This window comes from Eleutherodactylus coqui, chromosome 1 (assembly GCF_035609145.1).
Source record: "Eleutherodactylus coqui strain aEleCoq1 chromosome 1, aEleCoq1.hap1, whole genome shotgun sequence".
Classification (NCBI taxonomy): Eukaryota; Metazoa; Chordata; class Amphibia; order Anura; family Eleutherodactylidae; genus Eleutherodactylus; species Eleutherodactylus coqui.
The window spans coordinates 486,854,202-486,875,342 of record NC_089837.1 but is presented as its reverse complement, the minus strand read 5'-3'; the positions used below and the strand labels follow the sequence as shown (position 1 = coordinate 486,875,342).

General features: G+C 43.0%; 1 protein-coding gene across 5 annotated transcripts in view; it reads left to right on the top strand.

Moving 5' to 3' along the window:
* Positions 1 to 21,141, top strand: part of ELMOD1 (ELMO domain containing 1) — a 114,373-nt gene that overhangs the window by 57,925 nt on the left and 35,307 nt on the right. Inside the window, exon 1 of one of the 5 annotated variants that reach the window (XM_066594076.1) lies at positions 14,279 to 14,300. The exons of the other annotated variants lie outside the window; for them this stretch is intronic. The gene's annotated coding sequence lies outside the window, so the exon portion shown is untranslated. Of the gene's footprint in view, positions 1 to 14,278; positions 14,301 to 21,141 lie in introns of those variants that run through there. 5 annotated transcript variants of the gene reach the window in all.

The window sequence follows — 21,141 nt, the reverse complement described above, 5'->3', positions numbered from 1 at the left end:
GTGTCTGTCACGCACAAATAATGTAGCAGAGTTGTGTTTGTACCATGTGCATGTCATGTCTGTCAGGCGCATGTCATGTACCAAAGCTGTGTCTGTGACATGCATGTCATGTAGCAGAGCTATGTCTGTCAGGCGCATGGCATGTAGCACAGCTGTGTGTCTGTCACACGCCCATGTACCACAGCCGTTTGTGTGTGTGATGTGCATGTAGAAGAGCTGTGTAGCGCATTGCTCCACCAGAAACACTGGTTCTATAATTTCCTAATAATTACTAGTATATGTATAATATTTAAAAGAGTATCTTAAACCCTTGTGATTGTGTAGTGTGAAGAGCAGCATGAATAAATGGTCACCGGTATCCAATAGTACAAAATAATTTCTAGTACAGTATGGCCGCAGTGGATTCCGACTGGGAGCCTGCCCAGCGACCCTGTGCACTTTATTTTCCCGTACTATGGATGACCACAGCCGCTCACTGGTCATGCGCAGTACAGTTTGTTTTTGTTTGTTTTTTTTCTCAACATTTTTATTTTGCCTGCCGTTCTTCCCTGTCGTTCGTTCACCAGTGTCAGCGCTGGAAGCCGCCGCTCAGAGCGGTCCTGCTAAGTTGTCTGCCCATTCTAATTTTAAAATGGGCAGACTACTCCATGATCTGAGTGGTGACCTCTAGCGCTGACGCTAAGGAAACCATGGGGAAGATAAGCCATAACACTTAGATCCCCGGACTCAGCGGGTCACCCGATTTTAGTCCATAGGGCAAAAAGTAGGTGACAGAGTCTCTTTAAGCCTGGGTTCACATGGGGCGGATTCCCGTCGGAAATCTCGCGGTTTGGCCGCAGAAAAAAACACGAGATTTTGAAGCGGCCCGGCTGCTCGCTCTTTCGCTGCGGCTGGCTCTCCCATGGAGGAGAGCGCGGCTGCAGCGGAATGCAAAAAAGAATGGACATGCTGCACATTCTGAAACCGCGGCTGCGGCGGCCGGACTTACCGCAGCGGATTGGCCGTCCCGTGTGGACGACATTTCTGAGAAATCTCGTCCACATGGCTGGCTAATCCCGAGATTAGCGGCCGCAGGCGGATTTGCCGCGGCGAAATTCCACGCAGCAAAACCGCGGCAAATCCGCCCTGTGTGAACCCAGCCTAAAGATGCATTCACACAGGCGAGTGCGATATCGGTCTGAGAAACCTGCGATTTTTAATTTGTTTTATTTTTATTTTTTAGCGAGGGCTAATAGTAGGTGAAAATGTCATTTTAAGCTGATAACTTGTAATAATGGCATAATGATGGCAGACAAGGGCTCGTTCACATCTGTGCCGAGGCTCAGTTCGGGAAAAGATGAAAAATTCCTGCATGCAGGACTTTATGCGCAGTAGAATTCGGACAGGATGACTGCAACCAAACCGACCCTCTTTCAGTCATTGGGGTCCATTACACGTTGTTTAGTTACATCACAAAAAATGGACCCGTTCAGCCAATCAATGCCTTTTTCTTGCCTCCATAACGGAGCTGGAGAATAGAATCCCCCAACGCACATGTGACTGGGCCCAAAGATTGAGGTGTTATTTGGTTCCCTTTAAACGTATTGAAATTTACCTGTCGCCTACCTACAGCACCACAAACTACGTTCTACTCGAATTAGTTGAGGTGACGGGGAGCCGGGTATATTTTTTATACTAATCTGTATCCTGATACCTGCACTGTCACCTGCCGAAAATTGGACGCCGCAGGGCAATGTGATTCTTCTTAGATTGCCATGCGCGTGTTCTCTCATAGAATTATATGTGAGAGCGCACACACGGTGATCTGAGAAGTGTCACATTGCTGTGTGCTGCGCGAATCGCACAGCGTTGGAACTAGGAAGCAGGTAAGTATAAAATCTAGATCACCCGGCTCCCCATCACCTCCCCTAAAGCTCCATAAGGGCTTTTACCCACTAGCATTTTTTTTAACGCTGCACATGGAATGTAGCAGAGCTGTGTCTGTGATGCGCATGTCATGTAGCAGAGCTGTGACGCACATGTCATGTAGCAGAGCTGAGTTTGTAACATGCTTATGTCATGTAGCACAGCTGTGTCTGTCACATGCATATAATGTAGCAGAGCTGTGTTTGTACCATGTGCATGTCATGTCTGTCAGGCGCATGTCATGTACCAAAGCTGTGTCTGTGACGCGCATGTCATGTAGCAGACCTGTTTCTGTGACACACATGCCATGTAGCAGAGCTATGTCTGTCAGGTGCATGGCATGTAGCACAGCTGTGTGTGTGTCTGTCACACGCCCATGTACCACAGTCGTTTGTGTGCGTGATGTGCATGCAGCAGAGTTGTGTGGCGCATTTTGCCACCAGAAACACTGGTACTATAATTTCCTAATAATTACTAGTATATGTATACGTATAGTACAGTATATGTATAAAGCATAGTACTGTATAGGTATAGTATTTAAAAGAGTATCTTAAACCCTTGTGATTATGTAGAGTGAAGAGCAGCATGAATGATTGGTCACCGGTATGCAATAGTACACACACGGTGATCTGAGAAGTGTCACATTGCCGTGTGCTGCGCGAATCGCGGAGCGCTGGAACCAGGGAGCAGGTAAGTATAAAAACTACATCACCTGGCTCCCCATCAACTCCTCTAACAGCTCCATAAGGGCTTTTACCTACTAGCATTTTTTTTAACGCTGTACATGGAATGTAGCAGAGCTGTCTGTGACGCGCATGTCAGGTAGCAAAGCTGAGTCTGTAACATGCGCCTGTCATGTATCACAGCTATGTCTGTCACGTGCATATAATGTAGCAGAGCTGCGTCTGTACCATGTACATGTCATGTTTGTCAGGCGCATGTCATGTACCAAAGCTGTGTCTGTGACATGCATGTCATGTAGAAGAGCTGAGTTTGTAACATGCTTATGTCATGTAGCACAGTTGTGTCTGACACGTGCATATAATGTAGCAGAGCTGTGTTTGTACCATGTGCATGTCAAGTCTGTCAGGCGCATGTCATGTACCAACGCAATATCGCTGCATTTGTTTCAATTGGACTCTCTAATGTTAAAATCGCATTGCATAAAAATCGCAGAAGCGCAAACTTGCAGCGTTAAAAAAAACGCTGGTGGGGAAAAGCCCTAACTTAGTTTACAGTGCTGTGGGGACGTGACAGGTTCCCTTTCAAGGCTAATTACCCATTGATTACGGCCCCCCACTTACGTATTTCCATGAAGGGGCTTGTAGAGCATTAAAACTACTATTTAGAATTGCTATTCCTTAAAGATCGCCTGCCCTCACTCCTGACTTGTCTGTTTTTTAGTAAATACTCGTGTCGCCCATAAAAATGACGCTAGGATTATAAATCATAAACTGGTAATATAATATTCAACGTAAAGTAAGATTAAATAATGGAAATAGACAACTTTTAGTGGTAGAATATTTGCCACGGAATTCTTTATTAAAGGTGTTTCCTGGGAATCCAGTACAGATCACCTATCCTTAGGTCATCAATGTCCAATTGGTGGGAGTCAGGACCCCCTCTGATCAGCTGTTTGAAGAGACCGTGGCGCTCCGGTGAGTGCGGCAGCCACTTCTTTTGCCTCTGATGTCACGTTCTTTTATCACATGGTCTCAAAGCGCCTCGATCCCATTCAACTGCTATGAAATGAACGGCACTGTCTGTGGTATGCATAAAGGGGCCATGGCACTCACCCGAATGCTGCAGACACTTAGTACAGCTGATTGGCAGGGGTCCCGAGCTGCAGACCCCCACGATTACTTATTGTTGACCTACTCTTTGCATCAAGTCCCGAAAAACCCTTTTATGGTATGTTAACATGTAGCAGAAATGCTGCGGAATTTCCGCAGTGCAACATTCTACTGCAAAATCTGCAGCATTTCTGCAAAAGACACGAGTAAAAATTTGCACCTTCATATCCACTGCTGACATCAGCAGCTACAGATCTCCCCCTCACCTTGTAATTCTTCACGTTATCTGCGCAACACTTGGCATCACCTGACCAGCATGTTTTCAGGATTGCCTCAGTATTGCACAGTGCCGCAGACAATACAACAGGTGTTCTTACTATGGGATATCCTGAAAACATGACCTGTTGGGGTCCCTGAGGAATGGAGTTGGGAAACACTGGTCTACTGCACCATCCTGCCCAGTAACCTGCACCAGCATTGTGAAGTAAGACCTTCACATAAGACTACCCGCGGACGTATATTTCCGTACAAACAAGTACCTCAATATCATCCCTATTTTTATTGTCTGGTATTTATCATGTTGTACAGAGGGCGTAATAAAAATAAGGCATCAGACGTAATAAAGAGCACCATAAACCACACGACGGGCAGCGTTTACCATGAGAATTCAATTACGCTGATCCCAGACGCGGTAACACTGATGTGTATGCAGATGAGTATATTGATTAGAATTAGCCGAGATGCAATAAGGGAAGCTTCTTGCAGATGATAAGGTATTTGTTAGATGCAGTTAATATGCAAGCAGCACAATCCTCTTAGCGTCGTGCCTGTCGGTATGATGAATCTGATGAAGAGGACGTGAACGGTATGTTGCCATGGAGATTCGCTTGCAGATTCCAGAGGTGAGAGCCTGAGATAGCTTCGTGCAAGAGGGAGCGATAAAAAAAATGAAACGTATCCAAATCACTAGAGGCTCATACATCCATAGGAGATGCAGAAAACGACGTGTCTACAGCAAAGAATTAGACTGATTTAAAATGAAGTTCACGTACCGGGGGTCAGGCATCTTGTGGATTGTATAGGGCCACCACTGAGGTGTAAGATTTAAAGGGGCATAGCAAGAATAAGCATTTATGAAGTCATCCAACATCAGTAGAAGATCAAACGCTCCTATAGTTGCAATGAAAAGTATTTAAATCCCACTGCAAATTAAATTTATTTACCAAATTTGCAAACTCTGAGCTGTTTGCATAACTACAATCAAGCAAGAACAATTTAAATCGCTCCACACAACTAATATAACAAGGGGTTTCTCCAAATTCAGCACAAAATGCCACTTTTAGTGACCACTGAAGTCTGAGAATTATTAAATATAAATAGAATTCCTCATAAAAGCACACATTTGCAAATTAGATGTTGTCTCAAGCACACCTGGTGTAACTAATCAAGGGCTTTATTAGTTGCATCAGGTGTGTTTGAGATGAGATACATAAAATACCTGGAGTGGTTAGAGCTTTGTTGAGGCCTCTTTCGCACAACGTATATGTTACGTCCACCCGTATGCACTATAAAATCACATGAATGAAGAATAGCTACAATGAAGTCCCGATTTTAATTAGCATATTCTCGGGCCATTCACACAAGCATCTGCGACATATCAGCAAAAAATAAGTTGCAGAGCAGAAATCTTTCGATCAGCATAAATCTTCGGAATGACTACTAATGCTTAAATAGAGCCTGCTGTCTTCCTTTCCCAGTGTTGGACACAGGTAAACTCCCTACCCCTCCCTTTTTTTCAGCTCCTATGGGTTGCTCCCAGCATCAATCGGCAAAGGATAAGGCAAGACCCATCTTTTTGACGCAGCGTATAAAATTGGCGATCGAAAACTGTCGCCAATGTGGCATTTTTCCCAGTGCGATTTTTCTTTCTCGTTCATGTATCTGAATGAATACATTGGAATTCGATGCTTCAGATAGTAGCAAGTTTTGCCTGACTTTTTTGACGCGGCTAAATAGCTGCGTATATACAGTCATATGAATAAGGCCTGACGTCACAGAAGAATTTTGGGAATATAAGTTTATAACCATCTTTGATACTATCAAAAACGGTATGAATCTTGGAGGGGGGTTTCTACATCAGTGGAGATTATGAGATGTGAGAAACCCAGAGCAGAGGTAACCTGGTGTTGACCATCTAACATCAAATTAGAGGCTAAACTTTCACATTCCCTGTCATGAGACTAATTATTTACTGTTATGCTCATCCATCCCTGGTATTTATCTAAGTGCTATTAATCCCAACATGTCTGTGCCCTCTTATCCTGTCTCTGGTATTTATCTGGTGCAAATTAAGTACACGATGTTTATGCCCTCCCATGTTATCATGTGTATATATTAAATACATCTTTAGATCTGTTCCATTATGCCTGAGGAAGGACCCTGAGAGGTTGGAAAGCTCGCTATAACATCATGTATTTTTGTTAGCTATTCAAAGGTATCGTATCTACAACATTAGTTGGTTTCTCTTACTGAGAACAATCACACTTTGCTCAACTGGCTAACACAGTACTGAACTTTTTTCATAAGGCCTAACTGTCATGTTTGATTACATGTTAGAAATATGGCAAGAGAGTGTGCAAAGGCAATGAACTCTTCTCTTAACTTTCTGGACCAAACGAGGAAAATTATACAAACAGATAGCAAAGGCACTGAATTTTCTAGAGATGAAGTCGGAAGCAAAAGTTTGCAAGTTCAAAGTTAGAGGAACACTGGCTAGCCTGCCTGGACATGGCAGTCATATTAATGTTTGTTACATCTGTACACTATTGGCCTATAGCAGTTTTTATTCTTCTTGCAGACCCTACAGGGAGTATGGAAAACAGAAGGTCAATTTAATAACTCAGTCCAATAGTATTAATAAAAAGTTATGGATTCTTCTCCCATAGAAAATGGTCATGGCTAAAGTGGGGAAAGATTTAAAAATAAAAAGAAAGGTCCAACATCCATATAAACTCGAAGTGTAACTGAGCTTGTCATAGGGACATGTCAAAAGTTTTGATCCCTCACCGATCGCTAGAACCAGCCAGCTGAATCGATTCCTTCTACTACACTTCAAGCCCTAACTCCAGTGTGGACATTCGACTCGTCTGTGCCGACAGCGGACCCAAGGATCAGCGGGGAACCTAAATGGTGGACCGCTGTCAATCAACTATTGATGACATATCAATATTGAGGATGGGTCATCAATAGTACAGTTCTGAAAACCCCCTTTAACCCCTTCAGTGGCACGCCCGGTAAATCTCCAGGGCTTGTGCACTGACCATGCAGTTAAACCCCCCGAAGATTTCCGTGGACAGCTCTAGTGCTGAAATGTGCAGAGCACTGAGCTATCATCTGAAATCTTCTGGGGGTTTTAACCCTTTGCAATCCAATTTTAGATTCAGGGTGTCCTAAGGAGTTTTCTCTTCCTGCCATTATACAATGGCGCCACCTGCTGGCTAGAGCCAGTACTGCGGTATTGGACATCCTGGAGAAGCCCCCGACAGAGCGGCCAGTAATATACAGTAAGAATACCCTGCTGGACGTCTTCCGACATCGAAAGCTGTACAGCCTTCAATCAGAATGTCTTTAGATGTCAAACAGTGGATTGGAAAGGGTTAATTGCATTGTTGACTCATTTTTAAAAAACCTGCCCTGTGAGGCATGACATGGTAATAATAAACCTGCCACTGAGGGGGTTGATAAGAGTATTCATTACTTTGCAGAGCTGGGTCCTAGGGCCTTCAAGCTGTTGCCTGGCAGAGCATGCTTGTAATTGTTATTCTGCAACATCTGCTGCAACACAAGATTTCTTATCCTTCACTATGATGTAAAAATATCGGCATAGAAATCCAAAATAGCTCTTTCGCTGCATGGGCTCGAGCAAGTTGTATTACTTAGATCACAAATAATTAATACAGTGTGTAACCTCTTTCACACCGCAGCTTCGAACAGGTGCCAGGCACCAAAAATGACTTTGACAAACAATATAACACTAGGAGGTGACATTCACAGCCCGAACGGTGACTCATTTATGTGTTAATAGAGGTTTCATTTTCTTCTAATCTCTTTTTATAAGCTGGCATATCATTACCTTCACATTATGGATGTGGGTTGTTATGACCGCTATCTGTGACCACCTTTAAATTGCTACCGTACCGTTGAAATGTTCCGTACGCCGCTAGGCGCTAGGAGTTGTTTTAATGAACATTATTATTGTCAGGTTATACCATCATTACTGGTTGAAATAAATTGGACTCAACCTAATGATTTCCACCCGACCTAATTACATATGGATGTGGTCCATCTAATGCAAAAAATCATAGGGCACCATAGCAAAATTTAGAATGGGTTCTGGAATTAATGTCTGTTAATTAGGCGTGGTTGGATTTGACATTGGGTGGTTTTAGACGGGATCACTGTCAGCTGTCCCAACGACTATTGCTCCTGCGCAGTGGTAGTTCTGTGAATGGAGGAGAAGCGCGCCAGAGATCTCTTCCAGCTGCCTGCCTCCATTCACTGAACAGGCAGTCGCTCAAAGATGAATTGCCTGCTCAGTGAGCGACTTCCTGCTCAGTATAGTCGTTCTGTTTCAGTGAGATGAAACAGAACGACTAGTGACTACTGAGTAACTTCTCACTGGCTTCTCACTGGCTTCTCACTGTTAGGTGCCATTTTTACAGTTTTCCGTAATCGCCTGTACCCCAAGAGATTTTTGATACACTCTGAATCCCAGCCTACAATTTCCGATATAGTTGCACATGCTGGAAAACTGGCATAGGTTCTTTAATAAATCGCACCAAGTCCCTTGCCTTCCTTAAGCGTGGGGCTACATGTTGACTTTAGGTGCAGTGCTTGTTGCATGACCAGAGATTGTAGTGTTACTCTGCTCGCATTATATGGAAGTAAATGTGGTTAAGCGCATTGAAACGGTCGCAAGAATTCCAGCAAACTTGGACTTCCCCTCTTCCTCCATAACCCCCACAGCATTTTTGAGGTCTGCCTCTCTGACAAGTACGCTACTACTTCTCAAGATGCTTCTTCTTGGACCTCATTTTCACAACCACGGAGAGTTCCGTACCTTACCAGTAGTCAATATCGGTGCCTAAATCAGCACAACACTTAGTTCCCATCCTAAGCACATTAAAAAATCTATAGTCTACAGCCAAACCATCAGATACAACCGGATCTGCTTCAACCCAACAGACAGAGAGGTACATTTTTATAACCTCAAAAGGACATTTTTAAATCAGGTCTACCATCCCACATCAGTTGATGACCAAATCTCCAGAGCCACCAGGATATCCAGATATCAACTACTCCTATACACAGAGAAGCAAGGAAATGATTCTGTAACTCTAGTAGTGACCTACAGTTCACAGCTAGACGTACTAAGGAAAACTGCAAAGAAACTCCACCATACCCTGCACAAGGATGACCGTCTGAGGACCATATTCCCGGACCTCCCCCTTATGTGTTACAGGCCGCCTCCAAATTTGAGGACGTTTATCATCAGGAGTGCATTACCCTCTGACACAAAAAAGGAACTTATCTCTGTAATGTAAGAAGCTGCAAGACCTGCTCACATATACTGACCACGGACGGGATACAAATCCCCAATGCACAGCAGGACTGTAAGATGCCGGGAACATTCATATGTTCCACATCTGATGTTGTATACCTGATCCATTGCAGTAAATGTCATCTTGGGGGCCTTTATGTTGGGGAAATAGGACAAAAACTAAAAGCGAGGATGAGATCTCATCAACACTCAATAAAAGAAAGAAAGACAGAATTGCATGGGGCTAAACATTTCTCTAGTCATTTACACAACATACAACATATGAGAGTTATCATACTGAAGGGCAACTACAAGTCACAGCGTCACAGAAGAATTTGGGAGTAAAAAATTTATGGCCATTTTTGATACCCTCAAGAATGGAATGAACCTGTGAGTGGGGTTCTTGCATCAGTGGAGAATATAAGAATTCTGAAGTAGAGGTAACACACAGGTCTATGACCCCCTAACACCAATTTAGAGACCATAAAACTGTCACATTCCTTATCAGTGGACTAATTAAGTACAGTGGTACCTCGGATTTAGACTCTCTCCCAAATTTTTGCTTTGATTTACAAGCAAAAACTCTGGTTACGAGCCTACTTGCAAGTCAAAAAACTCGCAAACTGAGGTTCAGGGGGGTCTATACTCACCTATCGCTGGAGTTTCGTCCTCGTGATATTCCGCGACGCTGCTGCAGGCTGTCGCTCCCTCCTTCACGCCAACAGAGCACTGCTGTCTGGATGCGGGACTTGAATGCCCCGTCTCCAGCAAGCTAATGCTCTGATTGGTTAACTCACCGCCGTGTCAACCAGTGAAAGCTGGTGCTGGGTTAACCAATCACAGCCATTCAATGACATCATTTAATAAGGTCCGCCTCAGAATGGATTAAACTCGTATGTCAAGGCACCATTGTATTTACTTCTCTGCTCGTCCTGTTTTAGTATTGTTTTAAGTGCCATTTAATCACACCATGTCTGTACCTTTATATTATCCCATCCAGATCTCTTTCATTATGCCTTGAGGAAGAACCCTGAGTACATTGGAAAGCTTGCTATAACATCATGTATTTTTGTTAGCCATTTAAAGGTATCATATCTACAAGATTACTTAGTTTCTCTTACTGAGAACAATCACATTAGGCTGTATTAGCACAGGCAAGCCTGATGTTGCTTCGAGAAACTTCGACCGATATCATGCTTGCAGACATACAATTTTTGTGTGATTGTGATGCATTTTGCGAGAAAAATGCATTGCTGTACATGCGAATTTCATGCGTGTGAAAAAGCGCATGTTGCTCCAGTAATCATAATGGTAAAAATCGTATTGCATTTGCACATGGCATGCATATGTAATGCGATTTTTGCCTTGCACATGACCTAATGGGCAATATAGCTCAAAATTAGGACTTTCTACAATTGCTCCATCTCATAGCATCACTGCAAGAGAAAAATCGCACATGTAAATACATCCCGCAAAGCACAAAACACACAAGATAAAATCGCTCGTGTAAATCTAGTCTTTTTTCATAGACCTATGACATGCGGTGAATCGAGTCAATGAAAGTCAATGGACTTTCATGGATACACGTGCGTGTAGACATTGCATGTAGATACCCACGAGAAATAGATCACAGGATGCTCTATTTCTCTGCGTACCACTCAGCGTGAGACTTCTAGCCAATGAAGGATACGCAATACATTGTGTATAGTCAGCGGTTTTATACGCATCCCCACTGTGAAACAAAGCAGGGAATTTTTTCTTAAAAAGTCACAATGCGCATGTGCGTGTGATACGCAGGCATGCGCAGTGCATACGCAGTCTCTACTGGCTTCCTGATGGCAGCGCGTATGTTTGCAAAATGGGTAAGACACTGCGGGGAGACCTGCGCTTTATGCACCAGCAACGTGGGCATGAGCCCTAAGATTCTCCCTTTCTTCCCTATGGGAGAAAAAAATTAATTGCATTTCATGTGATTTTCTTTTTTTTCCCTATTGGAATAACATGATTTTCATGCTTTTTTTTTTTTCATTTTTCTCAGATCGATATTGCACTCGCCCATGTAAATGCACCCTGGCGAGGGTTAATATCAGACCTTTATTCATGGCCTGAATTTACCATTGCAATCCATGTGAAACCCCTGGATGCGAGGTGTTTTCATGTGAAAACAGCCTCGCATCACTGCAGGGAATCCTTTAACCCCCGCTGCGGTTGAAGGAATTTCCCTCCCGCTTCTGAAGGGATTCCGCGCCAGGCGGAAGGAATTTCCTGCAGGGATGAAGGAATCCCCCAGATGCGGCTGTCACAGCCGCAGCAGGGGATTGCGATGTTCTCCCATTGTTTTTAATGGGGTTGGCGCTGCTGCCACCAGTCCCATTGAAAATAATGTGTGATATCGCAAAAAGTGAATGGGATGCTTCAATTTTTTTTTTCACGCAGCATAGCAGGAGTCAAAATGTCGCAAATGAGAATGAAACCACTCAATCGCGTGATTTTCTCACCAGTGTTAACCCTTTGCAATCCAATTTTGGATTCAGGGTTTTCTAGGGGGCTTTCTGCTATCATACAATGGCGCCATCTGCTGGCTAGAGCCAGCACTGCGGTATTGGACATGCTGGAGAGGCCCCTGACAACAGAGCGGCCAGTAATATACAGTAAGAATACCCTGCCTGACGTCTTCCGACATCAGAGCTGTACAGCCTTCAATCAGAATGTCTTTAGACGTCAGACAGTGGATTGGTAAGGGTTAAGGCCCCCTAATAAGTTGCAATTAAATGTTTGTTTAAGAATATATAAAAAACATTTTCTCAATTAAAATACTGTATTTTTTTCATAAAAGAAAACTATTCTAGAATTCCTGCCTGTTGTTCATCCCGTCTCAAAAAAATGAAATAAGAAGCTATCAAAAAGTAATCTGTACCCCAAAATGGTATACTGAAAATGTCAACTCCTCACTCTAAAAACAAGCCCTCACGCAACTCCATTGACAAAACTAAAAAAAAAAAATATGGCTCCCGGAATCTGGCGACATATAAGATACTTTTTTAGAAAATGTTTTATTTATGTAAAAGTAATTTCACACAAAAAAGACCCCAATATGTAAATTTGATATCGCACTGACCTGCAGAGAACGTATCATTTATACCAAAAAAAAACAAAACTCCAAAGATAGCAAATCTGGAGGGTTTTTTTTCCATTTCCTCCAAAAAGTTACTAAACGTTCTTCAATACATTTTATGTTTGGTTCCATTAAGAAATACCACTTGTCTCACAAAAAAACAAGTCCTCATACAGCTACGTTGACAGCAAAATACAAAAATGATCGTTCTCAGAAGGTGGGGGTAAAAAAAAAAAAAATTAAAAGGCATATTGCCATTATTAACTTTTATCATCATAGGATAAGTGATCAGTCTGATCAGTGGGTATCTCATCACAGAGATCCCCACCGATCCCGAGAAAGGGGGACCTGTGTCCCTCTCTTCTCCTAACTGTGGGTCACTGCATTCCCCGCAATGATGTGGAGATTGAATGGAGTGGTGGCCGAGCATTTTTGGTGCCACTCTTTTCATTTCAGTGGAGCAAATATGTGATACAAGTGTTTGGCTATCTCTGGTAGTTCCGTTGAAGATGAATGGGGCAGTACTGAGCATGCTCGACCACCACTCCATTCAATCTCCTCACTGTGGGGCGATACAGAAGCTTGTTCTTGGGATTGGTGGGTGCCTCAGCTTTGAGACCCCCATCAATCAGACTTTGATCACCTATTCTGTGGACAAGTGATACATGTCAATCTTAGGAATATCCCTTTCCAGGTGCATAGTATGGTGCAGTAGACAATATGTGTGTTGCAGTATCTCTAAATAGTAATCCTATAGAAGACAGTGCTTCTAGGGCAATTGTCAATTGGTTTTCCGTGAGATTGTTTTATGGATGCTATATATGAAGCCATAGGGATGTAGAGTATGGATCCATACACCTCTGCACCTCTGTAGGTGCCCTATACACTTGTCACCATATAGCTATGTCCATTCAACCTCACTTTGGTCTTGACAACTGGAACGGCAGAACGTTCTTTGTCAATTACCTTGATACATAGGATGTATACAGTCATAATGACCTATTTTGTTCCACAGCCCATTGATTTCACAAGAGAACCATTTCAAGTCATGGTAAAGTAAAGTTGGCTTCCAAAGGGATTGTCTAGGAAGATCATCAGTCAACCAGGTTTTGAGCTATCTTAACTTGATAGATCAAAATCAGTTGGGTTTGTTTGGAATTCTTGAAGACATTTTACCAGTTATTACAGTCAGTTCTACAGTTTAGGTAGGCATTCTGGTGACCTGTGAAATGTCTTCAAGAATTCTTAATATGCCCAGATGATTAGGTAGGACCTATACTTTTGTGGTAAAGGGCACAATATTTGTGCACATTAAATAGAAGATTCACAACATTTCCCCCAGTGATATGCTCACTGTCGTAGCCACTTGGTTGTGTGATTGAACGTCTTCAAGAACTCTCAAGACCAACTGATTTTCATTAATGAAGTTGTCCAGTTGTAAACTAGTGAAACCCTATCCTTAGGATAATATCAATTAGTAGATCAGTGAGGATCTGCCACCAAGGATCCCTGCCAATCAACTGTTGCCGAATTGATTTCCGCAGGAAGCAGACATCTCTGTTCTCACTGCAGTGGCCAGGCTTGGTATTACAGGCAACAATTTCATTGAAGTGATTGGGAACTTTATGTGTAATGCCAACAAAGAGGACCACCTTCACATATGGCACCAAAGAGGACCTATGACCACTAATGGTTTGCAGAAGCTCTGATTGTCTAGGTTTATCCAGCAAATGCACTATAATGTATAGAACATAACAAAGATAGAAAATATAACCTAAAAATAAGAAAAAATATATAATGTTGATTATTTCTTTCCATAGAGTGCTGGCTCCGTGCATATTTGATGCAAACAACTATAGACCAAGAGAAACAGTTCAATAATTTACAGGTAACTGTAGGTAGTAAGACCCTGTACTGTTCCTCTTCCTCACTAACCATGTGTCTTCTACCCAATAGTAGACTACAAACTAATAATGTGATTATATAGGGTGAGTCAGAAGTCTTCATACAGGTGTGTTTTGTGTTTTACAGGTCCACATAAGCGATGCCACTGACAAAGAAGGAACAGATAGATGTGATACTATTGGCTAGGTCAGGGTCAACACGTCACATGGCCCAAACATTGAATGCAATACATACCACGCAAATAATGCATGGCTGTGATGCTAAATAGGATTCAAAAGTAGATTGCAGACTGCTTGGAGACTTTTGACTCACTGTGTATTGAAGTACCTGGTTGTAACTTAAGTGAATGCTGATAAAAGTGAATAGTGGTGGTTGTTCGGAATAAGACATGTAGTTTCTTTTCATGGCGTGTTCACATATCTTAGTTTTATAGAGCCAGGCACAACTGATAGAATTGCGCAAAAAAGGATCCCAAGGCCATTCCTTAGGACCATTGAGCAATGGCCTGGGTCATTTTCCTGTTAGACAGGACACAACAGATATTGCTGAAGTCTGGAGAAGTGAGTAAACTACTGTTGGACAGATATTAATCCCTACATTGCTCTAGACCACCAGGGAAATGGGCTTTGAGCAATTCATTACTCTAGAGTCTAGACCACCAAGGAAGCAGGTATTAGAGCGATCCTCCAATCCTGGACAAACAAAGATGACTGCATCGCTTCTCTGACTACCTGATGCACACTGTGCATTAGTAGGCCTTATTAGTCACAAATGCTACTTTGATTGGCTAATGTTGCCCACATGAGCATCACATGAGTATCTTAGACTACTGATGCATACTAATTCACAATGTGCATCAGGTAGTCTGAGAAGCGGTGCAGCCATCTTTGTTTGTTCAGGACTGGAGGGTCTATTTAATCCCATCTACTACCTTAGACCATCGTGGAAACATGTACAGATCTGTCTCCTACCCCACACCACCAAGGAAGCAGCCATTAACTCTCCTTACTACTCTGGACCACCAGGGAAGTGAGGCAGTAGTTGGAAGTAGTCAGTGTCATCTAAATAGTTTATTAAAGAGCAATTGAAACTCTATGAGGAAGTAATGCAGTACCCTGGTTAAGAGCTGTTTGACACATTACTATTTGCAGGGCTTATTATAGGGTATGCAGAGAGGGCAGTCACACCTAGGCCCTGATGCTTGGGGGGTCTAAAGCAGGAGTCCCCAACTCCAGTCCTCAGGAGCCACCAACAGGTCATGTTTTCAGGCTTTTCCTCAGTGTTACACAGGTGATGTAATTATTGTCAGTGCCTCAGACATTGCCACAGGGGTTCTTACCATAGGATATCCTGAAAACATGACCTGTTGGTGGTCCCTGAGGACTGGAATTGGGGACCTCTGGTCTAAAGGATTCTCTGTTACATTGAAATACACTAGTATTGCACCTGGTAAGTGGGGACCCTTTTACAGATTTTGCATTGGAGCCCAGTTGATTCAAGTTATAACTCTACTCTTTTGCCGCAAGTAGGTTCAGTTAAGGGTAGGGGTAAATTGTCAACTGCATAGGCACCAGCAGGAGTTGTCATTTACAGTCTCTCATATAGAAGCCTATGGAGCAGAAGAACTCATACCCAGTGGCATACATAAACAAGCTATGGCCCCGTAGCAAAAACGTAAATGTGCCCCCCGTTATGGTGTCCAATTTTGCCACCCAAGAAAGGAGGGCCCAGTTGTTGTTTCCTATTCCACGCTCTTTAAAATGACCCTTGGGCCAATTCTCCACCTCCTTGTTTGCTAACAACACATTCCTCATTGGAGGAAGGTCCTGTCTGCATACATTCTCGCTACCCAATAGCAAAAGTACAATCAGAGCTGGGACCCCCTTTCTCCAAGGGGCCCCATAGCAGTTGCATGGCCTGCCTCTATGATAACGTACGGCCTTTCTCATAGCGGTTTTAAAATTAGACTATGACTTGTGCTGTGTACATAAGTAGCAAATGTTAACTTGACATTTATTGCACTAGGATAACCACCACAATACCCTACATTTCTGTAAATCGAGTTATTCTAATGTAACGGTCATGTTAAGGATTGCCTCATTTGTACGAGCTCCCTCTACAAATCATTAAACTTTCCTCTGACAGCATATCTGACCCCTTAATTCTCCAGATGGTTACATAACGTGATGTAAACTCCAGTAATTAGCCAATAACACAGTTCACTGCCTTGCTGTCTGATAATACATTATTAATTACATCTTGGCTGTGATCTCCAATGACATCTGAAAGTTGGATGATTTTTAACAGAGAAGTCCTTAATCTTCTGAAATGTTGGAGGACGAAATCATGCCGTAGGCGGCACGAAAAAAGGGAAACCAGAAGTGCACTGCTGTACTATATCCTAGACCGTGAAATAGGTCAGCGAAAAGTGCTTTTCTTTCAGGAATCAAAAATGCATCACTCCAGGTTTAGAAGTGAAGGGGATTACATGACCAAAGTAAATGTGTTAAGCCTAGTGCATAAAAGATCTGCTGTTTCTTCATTATGTAAGTCTTTCCGACCTTGGGAAACCTCGGTAAGCGTCTACAACTGAAAAAATAGTTTGGTGTCTTGCAGCATATTACGTGAGTAGGTAGAAGACCTAACTAAAAAAATGCTCTAAAGATTGTGCAAGTGTAATTCCAGTCCATTGGGTCCTCCAATGACCCAAGTTCTGACGCAATAATGTCCCTCAAATCCAGAAGAAGGCAATCCAATTTGTTAGTAAAATTGGAAATAATTTACTGCTAGGGCCAATTTCTTAGGCCTCGGTCATACGGACGTTTTTAGGTCCGATTTGCAGACGCGCTTGCGATCTGCAGATTTATAGACCCAATGCAAAGCAATGGGATCGGTCACATGTCTGTTTTTGATGCGGATGTGCCGATAATTTTAGGACACACCGATTCGAAGAACGCATGTAACTGCGTTTTGCACAAATCGGTGCTCGTATATGCGCTCAATGGGGCCGGCGGCAGCAGCGCCGACCCCATTGAGAACATATACTAAGATTGTTCTCCTGTGCCACAGCTGTGGCAGAGGAGAACGATGTTCGCCCATTGAATTCAATGGAGCCGGCAATACAGCCGGCTCCATTGAAAGCAATGGGCTGCCGGCAAGCGCTGGATGACAGCTGAGAGCTGCTTCTGATTGGTCCCTGCGCTCAGCCAATCAGAGGCAGCACTCACTCACCCATTCATGAATTCATAAATGGGTGAGTGAGTGCTGCCTCTGATTGGCACTCACTCACGGGTGAGTGAGAGCTGTCTCTGATTGGTGAGGGCTGTGACCAATCAGAGGCAGCCCATTCAGCAGCCAGGGATTTTAAATCCCTGCCTGCTGAATACTACAGAGAGCAGTTCAGGAGAACTGCCGGCCGGATGCGGCTGAACTCCGGCTGCAGGAAAAAGGTGAGTATACTTTTCTTTTTTTTTTTTTTTTTTTTACACATTTTCAGGATGGTTTTCCTCTTCCCCGAAAATTCATCCAGCGCTTGCCGGCAGCCCATTGCTTTCAATGGAGCTGGTTGTATTGCCACAGCTGTGGCAGAGGATAGCGGGCAGCGCTGGGCCATTTCGCTGAAAACGCTGCTAGGTGCAGATTTTTCAGCGAATCGTCGGCCCCGGTCACACGATTTGCGGATGTGCATCCGTTATGCAATCCGCAATTCGCGCGAAAAAATGCCCGTGTGACCGAGGCCTTAAGGGGTGATTCACAACCTTATTAGATGAGATTAATGAGATGTCTTGTGGGTACAATAACAGCAAAGATTATGATTGGATTAATAGTAGACATCTACATGTTCTGTAGAGTTGGAGGTTGGGCTCTCTAAATCATACTCTGGTGGGCCCAGTTTGACATTGGGAATCAAAAATATGCTCAAGACCATTGTTACTTTTATTTGGTAATTCTTTTTGTTGCCATATTGTAAAGCCCATAAGTTGTTTTTTTTTTTGTTGTTGTTTTTTTTTCCTATCGATGGGGTTTTTTTCGTGGGGTAAATTGTAGTTCGTTTTGGGTACTGAAACTATTTTTGATTCTCTAGGAGGGTGAAAGAAATTTGGTGCCACCTTAAGTGGTCCGTTTGTATGTCAGCACCAGTGTACTGTAGGCTGCAGTATCTCTTCTGGCAATACCATATGCCTTGTGCGTGCTTCTTATCACCAGGAACATTTTGTATTTTTATTCCTGCCCATTGGTGTGGATATTCAGTCTTTACATATTTGTCTTCTGGTAAGTATAGACATAATAACTAGATGAAATGTATGGGGACTTTATTATTTTTCTCATCTTTGTAAATCCATAAGAGGGAAATTTTATCTGCAGTGACAGGCTGTCTCCGAATGGGGAAGCCCTTATCAGGGCGGTTACCCTACTATAGGTTTTCAGGATGGAACAGTGTATGCTAGGGTATTTTTGTGCGGTGTTTCTAACATTAGAATGTCCCATTGACATTTGCGTTAAAAAACGCAGCAATATCGCGTGAAAAAAACGCAGAAGAAAAATGCAAGTGTGGAAGAGCTTTTTTAGAGAATGAGTGATTTACTTGGGTGAAGCTATAGGCTGATAATTACTATACTTTGCCTTACATATGACTTCACACTAACTTTTTTTTTCTTATGGTTTTCACCATGTGAGATAAATACTGCTCTATTTAAATAGTTCAGATTATTATAGATGCAGTGATATCAAATTTTTTTTTTTTAGTCAGACTTTTTTAAAAAAATGGGAAAACGGTTATTGTTGAATTTTTAATTCAAATTTTTTTATTTTTAAAAATGTTATACTTAATTTAATTTTTTTAGTACTGCTAGGGGACTTGAACCTGTGATCTAAACTTGTACATCCCAATGGTAGACTATTAAAGGGGTTGTCCCGCGAAACAAAGTGGGGGTATACACTTCTGTATGGCCATATTAATGCACTTTGTAATGTACATCGTGCATTAATTATGAGCCATACAGAAGTTATTCACTTACCTGTTCCGTTGCTAGCGTCCCCGTCTCCATGGTGCCGTCTAATCTTCAGCGTCTAATCGCCCGATTAGACGCGCTTGCGCAGTCCGGTCTTCTCCCTTCTGAATGGGGCCGCTCGTGCCAGAGAGCGGCTCCTCGTAGCTCCGCCGCGTCACGTGTGCCGATTCCAGCCAATCAGGAGGCTGGAATCAGCAATGGACCGCACAGAAGACCTGCGGTCCACTGAGGGTGAAGATCCCGGCGGCCATCTTCACAAGGTAAGTAAGAAGTCACCGGAGCGCGGGGATTCGGGTAAGTACTGCCCGTTTTTTTTTTTTTATCCCTGCATCGGGTTTGTCTCGCGCCGAACGGGGGGGCTATTGAAAAAAAAAAAAACCGTTTCGGCGCGGGACAACCCCTTTAAGGCTTGCTATAGCCAGGGCTTAATAGGCCTGAATACATGGCAGGCCTGGGGCATTCATTAGGGTTTGGGCTGCCATAACAACCTATTGGCACTGCACAATCACGTTATGGGATTTCCTATGTAGTGGCCACTCCTGGGTAATGGCTTAGATGCTGCAATCAGCATTGAACATGGCATTTAAGAGGTTAAATAGCTGCAATAAGAGCTAGCTCAGATCGCGGCCATTTAATACAGCCAGCGCCTACAGGCTATAAAGTGGGGGTGGCTCCCATGCCTGCACCATATCCACCCTACATCCCTATGACATACAGGTACGTTATAGAGACGTAAGTGTTTAAAGCGAAACTTCATTTTTTGGACAAGATTTGCTATATAAACAAGTCTACGTGGTAGCGATGGTCAGGCAGCGGACAACATACAGTTGTAAGGTTACCAAGAAGTAGGGTATAGATGAAAGAGAGGATGACTGCAAGATCAGACTACGTAATGTGTGTTTGTAGTCTGTTACCACGGCAATGCATATGTCTATAAAGGAGCTGTAATCACAAAACTACATAACATTTTTAATAAAGATTATTTGCAAAGTTCCTTTTGGGTTTCATTTCAATTGACTGGGAGCAATTAAAAATAGTTATGATGGTGGACCTATGTAGCCTTCATGTCAATTCAGGTAATTCATGCTCCTATAAATGGCCATTATATTTTGCTTGAACACAGGTGAGCAAATTTTGAAAAATCAGCAGTTTCCCCGATCCAGCTTCTATTGTCTTTTATGTCGTCCCGTAATAGGAAATTCAGCCATGTGTGCAATTTTCTGAGTTCCATTCTCTAATGTTCATTTGCCTACAAGGCAGTGATTGGGAATTAGATTTTACCGCCGCCCTGCAGGCTTATTTTCAAAATCTCAAAGCCGTATTTGATACGGAGCTGGTGGAATATGTAATTAAAATATCTGATATATACCGACACACAAAACTTTCTCTGTCTCCCTGAAGTTGTCATACTGCATGAATTTTTAATATTTCCTTTTGGTTTCTTAAGGAATGAAGTGTGAAATTCTCCTTCAGGGTGGGAAAACGGAGCCAAGCTCCTCACACTGTGCTGGTTGTCTAGCAGCAGGATCTCATGGAGAGGGACATTATGTCCGATAGCGACAGATCAGGTTGTAGCTGGAGGCCCTTGTTAATACTGTCTGTGTGGCGACTCCTGGGAGCCAACTGTCTCACTGGTTTACAGAGCGGCGCTTCGTTTTTTTTTTTCTTGTAAACTTGCAAAAATATAGAAATCTTGTACCGATGATCAGTTTCAATAAGCCCAAGTGCTTTATATAGCTTCATTTCTCGCAGGAAATTCCAACCAAAGCTCAGGGCCAGTTTATAGCAGGATCACAAGGAGCACTTGCCCCT